The sequence below is a fragment of the Montipora capricornis genome, chromosome 10 (assembly GCF_036669925.1).
Source record: "Montipora capricornis isolate CH-2021 chromosome 10, ASM3666992v2, whole genome shotgun sequence".
Lineage (NCBI taxonomy): Eukaryota > Metazoa > Cnidaria > Anthozoa > Scleractinia > Acroporidae > Montipora > Montipora capricornis.
In genome coordinates, this window is record NC_090892.1 from 54748709 (window position 1) to 54758708 (window position 10000).

A 10000-nucleotide genomic window follows, 5' to 3' on the forward strand; every position below is an offset into this window, starting at 1 on the left:
CTAACCCCAGAAAGCAATCTAGTGTATATGAAATTAATTATGCTTCTGCATAAAGCACAAAATTAATCGTCATTATTTTATACAGTTTACAGTGATCAAACACCTCTGAGCTGACAGCAGTAAACAATCACGTCTTGCAACTCAATAACCAACAATTTTAATCAACAACTAAAACTGGTATTATAATTACATGCACAGTAAGCTCTTTCACAAAATTTTCCGTCTGACTGATAATCTTTACACCCTCTCTCTAGTCAAGCTAAAAAAGCGTAGCAGTTCGCTTACTCCACTGCAATTTCACAGTCAAATTAAAATGCATCTGGACATCAATTTCACACAAAATCCTATAAATCAGAAGGTATTAATTTGGTGTAGACAGTCGGCACAATGATGCTGAATTCAGGTCCAAATAAGCAACCATAGCCGGCCACAAAACCGCGTGACAAAAAAGCTAACCGTTGTAAATAAGGTTTAAGTGTTTTGTCCCTCGCTCTATTTCTCTCAGCTTTACGGTGTTCTTCATTGAACTTTTTTCGTCTTCTCCTTCCTCGGCTTCTCTCGACGACAATTCCCGCGCCATTTCTTGCATGGTTTCCCGCCAAGAAAAATGCGGGTTGCACATTTCCCGCCAAGAAAATATAACATACCCATTTCCCCGACAGGCTGACACCTGATTCCCTACCCTCCACCGCAAGGATTGTACAGGTGGGCGTACGCTGACGTCACAACCACAATTTCTCGGATGGATAGTTTACCAAATTTTCTTAACCATGGAGCTCCGCGTGCGAGGAGCTTCGCTATAAAAGCATATTATACTTTTCTCAGATGCTTTAAAACATTTGAAAATTATCAATTCGTCGGGCTTGTGAATAAACTTTAAGGAGGGTCTGAATGGGGGGTCCGCATTTTGGTTGTCAGTAGAAATGTAATCACTTTGTTGGTTGTCAATACATTTTTGATCTTTGTCGGTTGTCGGTAAATCTCAGTTTATGAGCAAGAATGCAAGTTAATCATTCATATTCCTTACGTAATTCGCACAGTTAAAGCTGCATAAAAAGTGTACAACTTGAAATAACTCATTATTTGATTGCAAGTCAAGACGCACAATTGCACGAACAGCCCCACCGGATCGTGTAACACACGCTCTGTTGACAAGCTCAGAGTGTTCTTTATAATCTGATTCATCATCTGAATCTGTCTAATACTCATCAATTTGTCCTTGTTTGTGATCCTCAAACACCTCACTAACATCCGCATCGTCCACAAATTAACCTCAATAGCGAATACAAAAATCATTTGGAATTCACGTTAAAAAATGATGGCAACATCAGTTGCTCCAGAAAGTGCTCTAGCGTTAAAGTTTACGTGCTGTTGTATCCAGCGCTGGCAACAACTGCTCCATTGTATCCCGGTTGGGATACATTAAAATTTGACCGGGGCCACGTGACCAAGAATAACCAATCACTGTGTGCGTTTGGTCGAATGAAAGTCTAGAACCGTTATAAAACATTGCTACTAATCAACTTCCGACATGGAAGCTTAGCTGAACCTGGTACATTGGCTGATGTATGTATTTGAAAGTGGTTATTTTTCTCCGTAATACTATTTCCTTTTCAAATATTTCCTTATGAGACAAAAATTCTTTATACCGCGATTGAACTTGCTAGGGGTTTTTATATTAATAAGCAGCTAAATTATATAAATGATTCAAGAAAGACCGATTTGTTAAAAAATCAATTTCAGCGCTTAAAGTTTTGTTGATTTTATACCGCGAGGCTCGAAGAAGGTATTTCATTTCCAAGTAATTTATCTTTTTTAAAAAATTGAAGGCTCAAAGGAAAATGTTTTCGGAAGTAGATCAGTAAAAGAGAAATTCAAGTTTTCCTTCCGTCAGTAGAAGCACCACAATAAAATTGGTCAGTGGCAAACGGTATGGACATGCGCCGTCGAAGAAGGTGTCGTCGGTTAAGCCCTAACAGTTAGCGTTGTTTTTCTCTGTAAAGGACACGCCAAATCTTGTACCGCTCTGACAAGGTTGGACCCTACTTCAAGGAGTGGAGATTACGTCATTGATCCTGACGGTAATAGAGGCTTGGCACCATTTGAGGTAACCTGCAACATGACTGACAAGAATGGACTTGGCGTGACAATCATCAGTCACGACAGTGAAAGCAGAACGCACGTCCAGGGATGTGAATCAGCTGGTTTTTACTCACGTGATATTAACTACACCGGAGCCAGTCTGTCTCAGCTGGCAATTCTCACGAGTATCTCGTCACATTGTGAACAGTTTATCAAGTACGAGTGTTATGGTTCCATGATTTTTCGCGAAGAAAATGACGTATTGGGTTGGTGCATCTGATAATGACAAGTGCGCGTCCGGGATGACCAACTCATGTGCAGACCCTAGCTATGGTTGTAACTGTGATAAGAATGACTACTGGCGTATTGACAGCGGTCTTCTCACTCACAAGAAAAATCTTCCAGTTAAACAGCTCAGGTTTGGGGACGTCACTCCACTTGAGGAAGGTTATCACACTCTCGGGAAATTCAAATGCTATGGAACAGCATGATCTCTAGAGTCTATCACGATCTAATGAAAAAGGAACTGTCATTGTTGTTATGACTCGGGTTACATCACGTAATTTTCACGTAAGTTGCATTGGATGGAACATAATATCCACAAAAATAAGAAACTACACAAAAATTAACAAAATATAGAAACATAGAACGACAGGAACGAAAATTTAAAAGGCCTAAGTAGGCTAAGATGGATCACACGCAAGGCTACATGTCAAACTTTGCCTATTGTAACAGTTACGGTTGAGATTTTTTGCGGACAAAGAGACTTCTGTTCCCTATCTTTGGGGATTCATCTGCTGGCACACAATTAATTTCAATCGGTCACAGTCGGCAAATTATGGGCGACAAAATTTTTGCTCCCAACGGTATCTTCCTGCAATAAAAACAGAAAGAACAATAGGGTCTGGGTAAAAATATACTGACCAGAAGGGGAAGAGCTAGTTAGTCGCCAATTTTTGGGAACTAAATAGCACTAACTCACTTCGATTCTTACCTTCAAAATGTAAGGGAGTAAAAAATTACAACTTAGAATATGTTCGATGCTTGTATTTCGCGGACAAGCGGCAGGGAGCTATGAGAGGCGGTTACTCTTTTGGAAAATGATCTCACTATGCAGTTATCCTGTAAACGCCGAATTTACATTTACTAAAATTAAGTAAAACAGAAGCTTACTCATTAGAAGAATTTAACCCATGGTGCAAGGAACATGAATACAAAACAAAACAGTTGTCGCAAAGTAGTAGGATAAAAGCAACAGGGAGAGATAAGTGACGTTTCGTCCATTATTTAATTAATTTCTCAGCTATTTGCAGACATTATGCATCTCGGCTCATTCGCCTAAAAGTAACTTGAAATTTCTAGTGTATCAGTTTTATCATCCAGGGACTAAAAGCAGTAGAACGTGGAAAATTAAAAAAACAGGTCAAATTTATCGTGTGATATTTTGTATGTTGCATGATGTTGTACTTGTTTGGCCACATCCACGCAACATTGTTGGTCTAGGGTATGTGCGTTAAGTCCACTTCTTGCGCGCCAGGGGCCTGGGGCACATGAACATTGACAGTTGCGTTGAATGATGAAAATGTTCCATGCGTTTGCTCACCCCGTTCAACAGATGTCGCAACATCATGCAACAATGCCGGAAGATGTTGCGTTGAAATGTTGCGAGCGTTTGGCGAGGCCATAACAATAGCAAATCACGCTAATATATTGGAGTACGTACCACAAATTTCAATCCTTGGCCTTCTGCTGTCCGTTTACCGCGTATATAAAGGATTTGTCAGTAGGGGGGTTGGAATACTGTGATGTTATCCTATACGGATAACTTGATCCGAAATTGTCCTATTTTTAGTGTGTAGTGCTAACTGTTTATTACATTGAACTCAAAGCTCAATGAATGAGTTGCCAGTAATTGGATCTCTGCTTTATACCCAAAGCGTTGTGGGACCGTCAGCGGGCAAACATTGCAAATCACCATGACAAAACGTATTAGGTAGGTATAGTCAGCTACGAGCCTAGAGGGCCCATCAGGCCGGCGCTTATCTCCCGTTTCTGTTGCATGAAGCGACTAGGAGTAGTTCTACTCCCCCCTGGATAGGATGCAAGTACATCGCAGGTTTACCCCCAGTATTACATTCGGCGGTACCCATTTATACTCCTGGGTGGAGAGAGGCAATGTGAGAGTAAAGTGTCCTGCCCAAGACCACAACACAATGTGTCCAGAAAACGATTTTGGAGAGAGACCAACGCTTTTTTCGACACAGTTTTATCAGAAATCGATTTGGGCAATGTTGATAGGTGACAAGTGTAAGTTTTATACCTAATTTTGTAATATTTCGTGGACATGACAAGATGTCAATTTCACCGTCACAACCTTACGCGAGCAAGTTTAAGATTTCCGAGTAACTTTTATTTCATATTTCACTGTTATTAAAACAAAAACCTACACTTGCCATGTATCAAGAATGTCCAAATCGAGGTCTGATAAAATTGCGTCGAAAAAAGTATTGATCTCTCTCCAAAATCGGTTTTTGGAGGTCGAAATAAGTTTCCGCCATACATTTTCTTACAGTGACTTGCAATGTTAGCCCCCTGGCGATCCGAGAACCCTTTGTGAATAAAGAGGGATCCGATTACTAGCAAATTAAGGCAGATTTTGATGAAGTCGGTAAATAGCTCATATCCAATCCACGTAGCTTACTAGCAAATCCACATTAACTATCATAGATAGAAGCCAGCGCGAATTTGACTATCATATTACCAAAAATATCAGCAACTTGGCAAGATCATCTCGATTTTATTAGTAACACGACAGGTAACAAACTAAGCCTTCTCATGCAGACATATAAAATCATTTTTTACCTTTGAGAGGCTGGACGTCGGATGTTTTTTACTATTAGCATCTTATCTTCATTCGACTTTGCTGGTTTGCAGGGGTACTGTAACTTTAACGATCACTGAGCTATAAGCTCTACAAAACACTGAAAGCCTACCAACCTAGCCTACCCTAAGCTTTACAAAACACTGAAAGCAGAGTGAGGCCTTCGATAAACTTGGATGGAAGCTGCTCTCAAGAAGACCTGCTGAACACTGACAGCTAATTTCATGTTGAAGAGCTCGAAAAATCGTTGACACACTTTTTTAGCTTTGTATTTCAATGACCCTATCATGATTATAACACCAAATCAATTTCCAAATCTAACGGGATAACACACGTAACATCGTTTCAAATTGGGTCTTGGTTCTTAACTTCGAGGAACCTTGGTTCAAATGGGTGTTTCTAAAACGAAAACCCAAGAATAAAGACCTGAGACCTAGAACCCACTGATCTAAAACGAAGACCCTTTGATCTAAAACAAAGATCCATTAATCTAAAACGAATACCCATTGATCTAAAACGAAGACCTATTGATCAAAAACAAAGACCCATTATCTAAAACGAAGATCTACGCTAAAAAAATGTCAAAACCGGATGGCAAATAGCTTATGACTGGTCAATGGTCACTTGCGGGATATAACGACCCGTTACATTGGCGCGATGTTACGCCATTTTAAAACTATGGTCAAGGAACATCTGTTGAATGACAATAATTCTCATGTACAAAAACACCTATTTTAAACAAAAATGCACTTCTAGTTGTTTTACGATCATAGATTCAGCTAGAGACGCTGATCATGAGTCTTGAGTTGAAAGAAGCTATCTATATTTCACGTTTAAAGCAAGCCAGAACTAAATGTGCAGTTACAGCATGGTAATATTTTTTGTTTTTTGGCAAAAACCCATTTAACACTTGTGCATGCACAAATTGGTATCATTTTTTCGGATATAAGCGCCATTGTAACCAAATTTTAAATGTTAACGTTCTCCAGTTGTAACGTATATAAGAGATTAGAGAGGACGGTTTGTAAATTAAATTAATTAAACTGCTGATGGCCTAAGTAATGCCGAAACATGTCTTTAAAACGTTGGTTCGTGTGTTAAATTTAAAGATATATTTGTATTTATTATCATTGTAGTTCGGCTATTTGTAATTTTTGTTGAGGGTCCCTCATGAAATTGCTATATCATCAACATCATCATCATCATCAATTGTCAACTAGCAGAAAAGTCATTCTTAATTACGGGAACAATTTTTAAATAAAGGCGTTTTTATGAGTTGACTTGAGATCCAACCAAGAATCCCGCACAAAATCGACACAAAAGTCGTGATAGGAGAGATGTACAGCTCGCAGCTGTACAGAGGCTTATTGCACTTGGTAAGCAATAATAGAAGATATTTTCACAGTGGTCGAACCTTTCTTTTATCCTTCCTTATGCCGTGTTTAGACTTGAGCGTGCTACCGAGGTATTGGAGTTTACTTACCTAGGTTAATATTTTGCGTGTGTAAACGCCAACTAATACCGTAGTAAACACCGCTCAAGACAATAGAAAGTTAACTAAGGTAAAAGTTCGGTCTACTCTGCGAGCAGGCATGGTTAAGGTCGGTAACCAAGGTTTGGATGACAGATACATCCGCTTGCGGTCGCATAGAATTTCACATCCTGTGGTGTCGGGATTGCGTCAGGCTCATTCGATCACGTTTTCAAGACCAGGTTTTCGACCAAGTTTCCACGTCTGGTTTCGGTCTACGAAGAAGGTATGGCAAAAAACAAAAACACCAATCGTTACGAATGCGACCAACCCGAAAGGTAAAGTTAACACCGTTGTATAGCTAATTTGTGCATATAAATATTTCTTTCTTGTGGTGATTGTTGATCCTCGCGCCTGTATTTATTTTCTATCAATTGTACACAACGCCTCAGCCACTCGCTTGTTTACCGGTATGCATTCGCGTAATCTAGTGTCCTTCTTTGCCAAATCCGGACCAACCAATCGGACAATGTATTCGAACGTACATCTTCTAAAGTTCTCCTTCCACCATTCTTCAACAAAATTTCCGTTTAATAGAGCTTCAAACCAGAATTGTTTTTTTTTTTTTTTTTTATTTATTTTTTTTTTTTTTTTTATTTGCAACAATACAAGAGAATACAATGCTTACGAACAGTACACTGACTACTTACAGCACTAGCTCTATTTACATGATGTTACTCTAATTTTAACAGTGTTTGAATTACAACGACTAACAAATACAGTGAAGACAGTACTACTAACACATGCAGTGACGACAAAGGGCAAAGAAAAAAAAAGAAGAAAAATAGATAATTATCATTACAGCTTGAAGTTGCACTATGGAGGCATCAAAAACAGGGTAAAGGCATGTGGTTCACTACAGGTAATGTAAGATATGCACCTGACAGGAGATTTGAAAGAAACTAATGGGTAGGAGATAAATACAGATAGGTGAAGAAATATACTAATATTAATTAGATCCTCATATATCCTGCAAGAGGTTTCCATTTCTTTGTGTCTCCACTTTTTATTTCTATTTCATATCGTGATTTTAAAGTGCGTATGAAATGTGTAAGATTTGGATGGCCTTCTTTTGTCTTAGCGAGCCATATGTGATATCGTGCTAAGAGAAAGCAATAATTTATAAGAAGTGCGAATTGAGAGATATCTGGCCTCAGACCCAAAGCAGTAGTATTTGTCAAAGCATAATCCCTAGGAAGTACATTTAGGTTTATCAGCCATTCAGTAAGTTTATTCCAAAAGTGAGATGTGTGGCTGCACGTCCAACAAAGATGAATAAGTGACTCAGAGGAGGTGTGGCAAAAGCTGCAGTTTTCATCGCCCTTTAGACCTATTCTAAATAAGAAGTTATTGGTTGATACGCGTCTATGTAAGAATTTAAACTGGAACTCTATTAGCTTAGTGCTCTCTGTGCATTGTTTAGCTAAAATATAAGCAGCAGTCCAATTTATGTTGTCATTTGTTGGTAGGTCACAATCCTGTAGCCATTTTTTTTGACTTGACTCGGGGGTTAAGCTCTTGATACTGATCAATTTTTTATATATTAAGGTAGTTGCTTTTTTGACTTGTAAAATTCTTGTTGTAAGTGGCTCCTTTTCGTGGTCGGTGTTCTGTAGATCTTGAAAATTTGAATCGATCCGAATAGACTTAACAGCGGATATTAATCCGTAGAAGCTGAGAGGGCGAGGGTCAATTTCATACTTACAGCGAAAATCACTTAGCGAGAGAAAGTTGTTGTCCGATCCTAAAAGATGCTTCACCCGAGTTATTCCCTTATTGAACCAATTTTGAAAAAAAATTGTCTTGTTGGCTATCTTTATTAAGGAGTTATGCCAAAGTTGTTGGTCCAGAAAGTGATTTTTCGATGCTATTTCTGGTTCAAAGTTAACTTCTGCCCAAATTTCTAATACTTCTTTTAAAAAGCCATCCGAAGTTGTTATTTTCGATAAGATGTCCTTAACATTATACCCTGCGAGCAGAGGCCCTTCGATCTTCCTAGATAAGTCGGGAAGAGGAAGGAACCTCTGCCAGCCGCCTCGACATTTCGTGTTGAGCATGCGTTAAAAATTCAAACGTAACGTATTCGGGAGTCAGTCACGCCTGACTAGTAACCGCAAAACCACAAAACCAAAACAAACAGTAACGGATATTTTCGAACAACTCTGGCAAACACACGACAACCAAGGAATCATTTCCTCAAGATAGTTCAAGTTTTTAAATTGCCATTTTAATTTTTACTGAAAAAATTAATAGGTTTCTCAATTCTGGTAAACTAGCTTCTGTAACCGACATACGGAAAAATTCTCATGGGAATTTAGACAGTTTAAAAATTGTCACGCTGTTGTAAATTTAAAAAATATCGATGACGCGTGGCGATTGATCATGCGCACAAATAAAAAAAACAGGTTTGGCAAGTTGAAACTGGACTGACTCATCCATTTCTTTGGATGAGCGGCAAATCAAAGAAAGTCGAGGCGGCTGGCAGAGGTTCCTTCCTCTTCCCGACTTATCTAGGAAGATCGAAGGGCCTCTGCTCGCAGGGTATTAACATTAAGGTTGTAGGAAAAAAAATTTTGACAACCATATTTTTGGAGGGTTATATCGAAAAAAATTTTCCATTTTCCCTTGTTATTGTTATCCAAGTATTTTTTAATCCATGTCGTTTTGAGGGATTTATTGAAGGAACTTATATCAATCATTTTTAAGCCACCATCACCGAAATCGTTGATCATTACCTTCCGTTTTATCTTGTCTCCTTTGCCATTCCATAGAAAAGTGTAGAGTAAGTCATTTATTTCGTTTAAAACTCTGTAGTTTGAGCGAAGAGGTGAGAGCAGGTAGACTAATTGGGAGACCACTAGTGATTTGATAACAGTGATTTTCCCTAGCAATGTGAGTCGGCGGTATTTCCAGCATCTCAGGATTTCTTTAACTTTTTCGAGTTTCTCGTTGTAGTTTAAGGAGGCAGATAGTTCGGGATCTGTTGAAATCCATAGACCTAGGGATTTAACCTTGTCTTTTGGCCATTTGAGTTCTTTTCCTGATAACAAAATTTTATCATTTCCAACACTTGCGCCGATCCATAGAGCTTCAGTTTTCTTATCATTGAGTCTGAGGCCAGAGACTTTGCTGAAATCGTCAAGCATTGCGAGGGATGAAAAAAGAGATTCGCGTGACCCGTCTAATATAAGTGTTGTGTCATCGGCATACTGACTTAACTTAATTTCCACATTATTTACAGAGATTCCCTTTATATTAATATTTTTTCTAATTGCCATGGCAAGCACCTCTGCTGATAGGATAAATAAATAAGGTGAGAGCGGGCAGCCTTGCCTAACACCTCGTTGAATCTCAAAAAAATTACTTGCCCATCCATTATTCAGAATACAGCTTTCAGTATTACTATACAGGGTTTTCACCCAGTTAATCAATGAAGCACCAAATCCGTAGAAACTTAGTGTGTCATGTATGAAGGACCATTCGAGAGAATCAAATGCCTTTTCAAA

At 38.8% G+C, this 10000-nt stretch overlaps 1 pseudogene; it reads left to right on the forward strand.

Annotated features, from left to right (window-relative positions):
- LOC138021041 (contactin-associated protein-like 2) overlaps positions 1-2573 on the forward strand; it is a 16795-nt pseudogene extending 14222 nt beyond the window's left edge.
- Positions 2574-10000: the final 7427 nt, after the last annotated feature.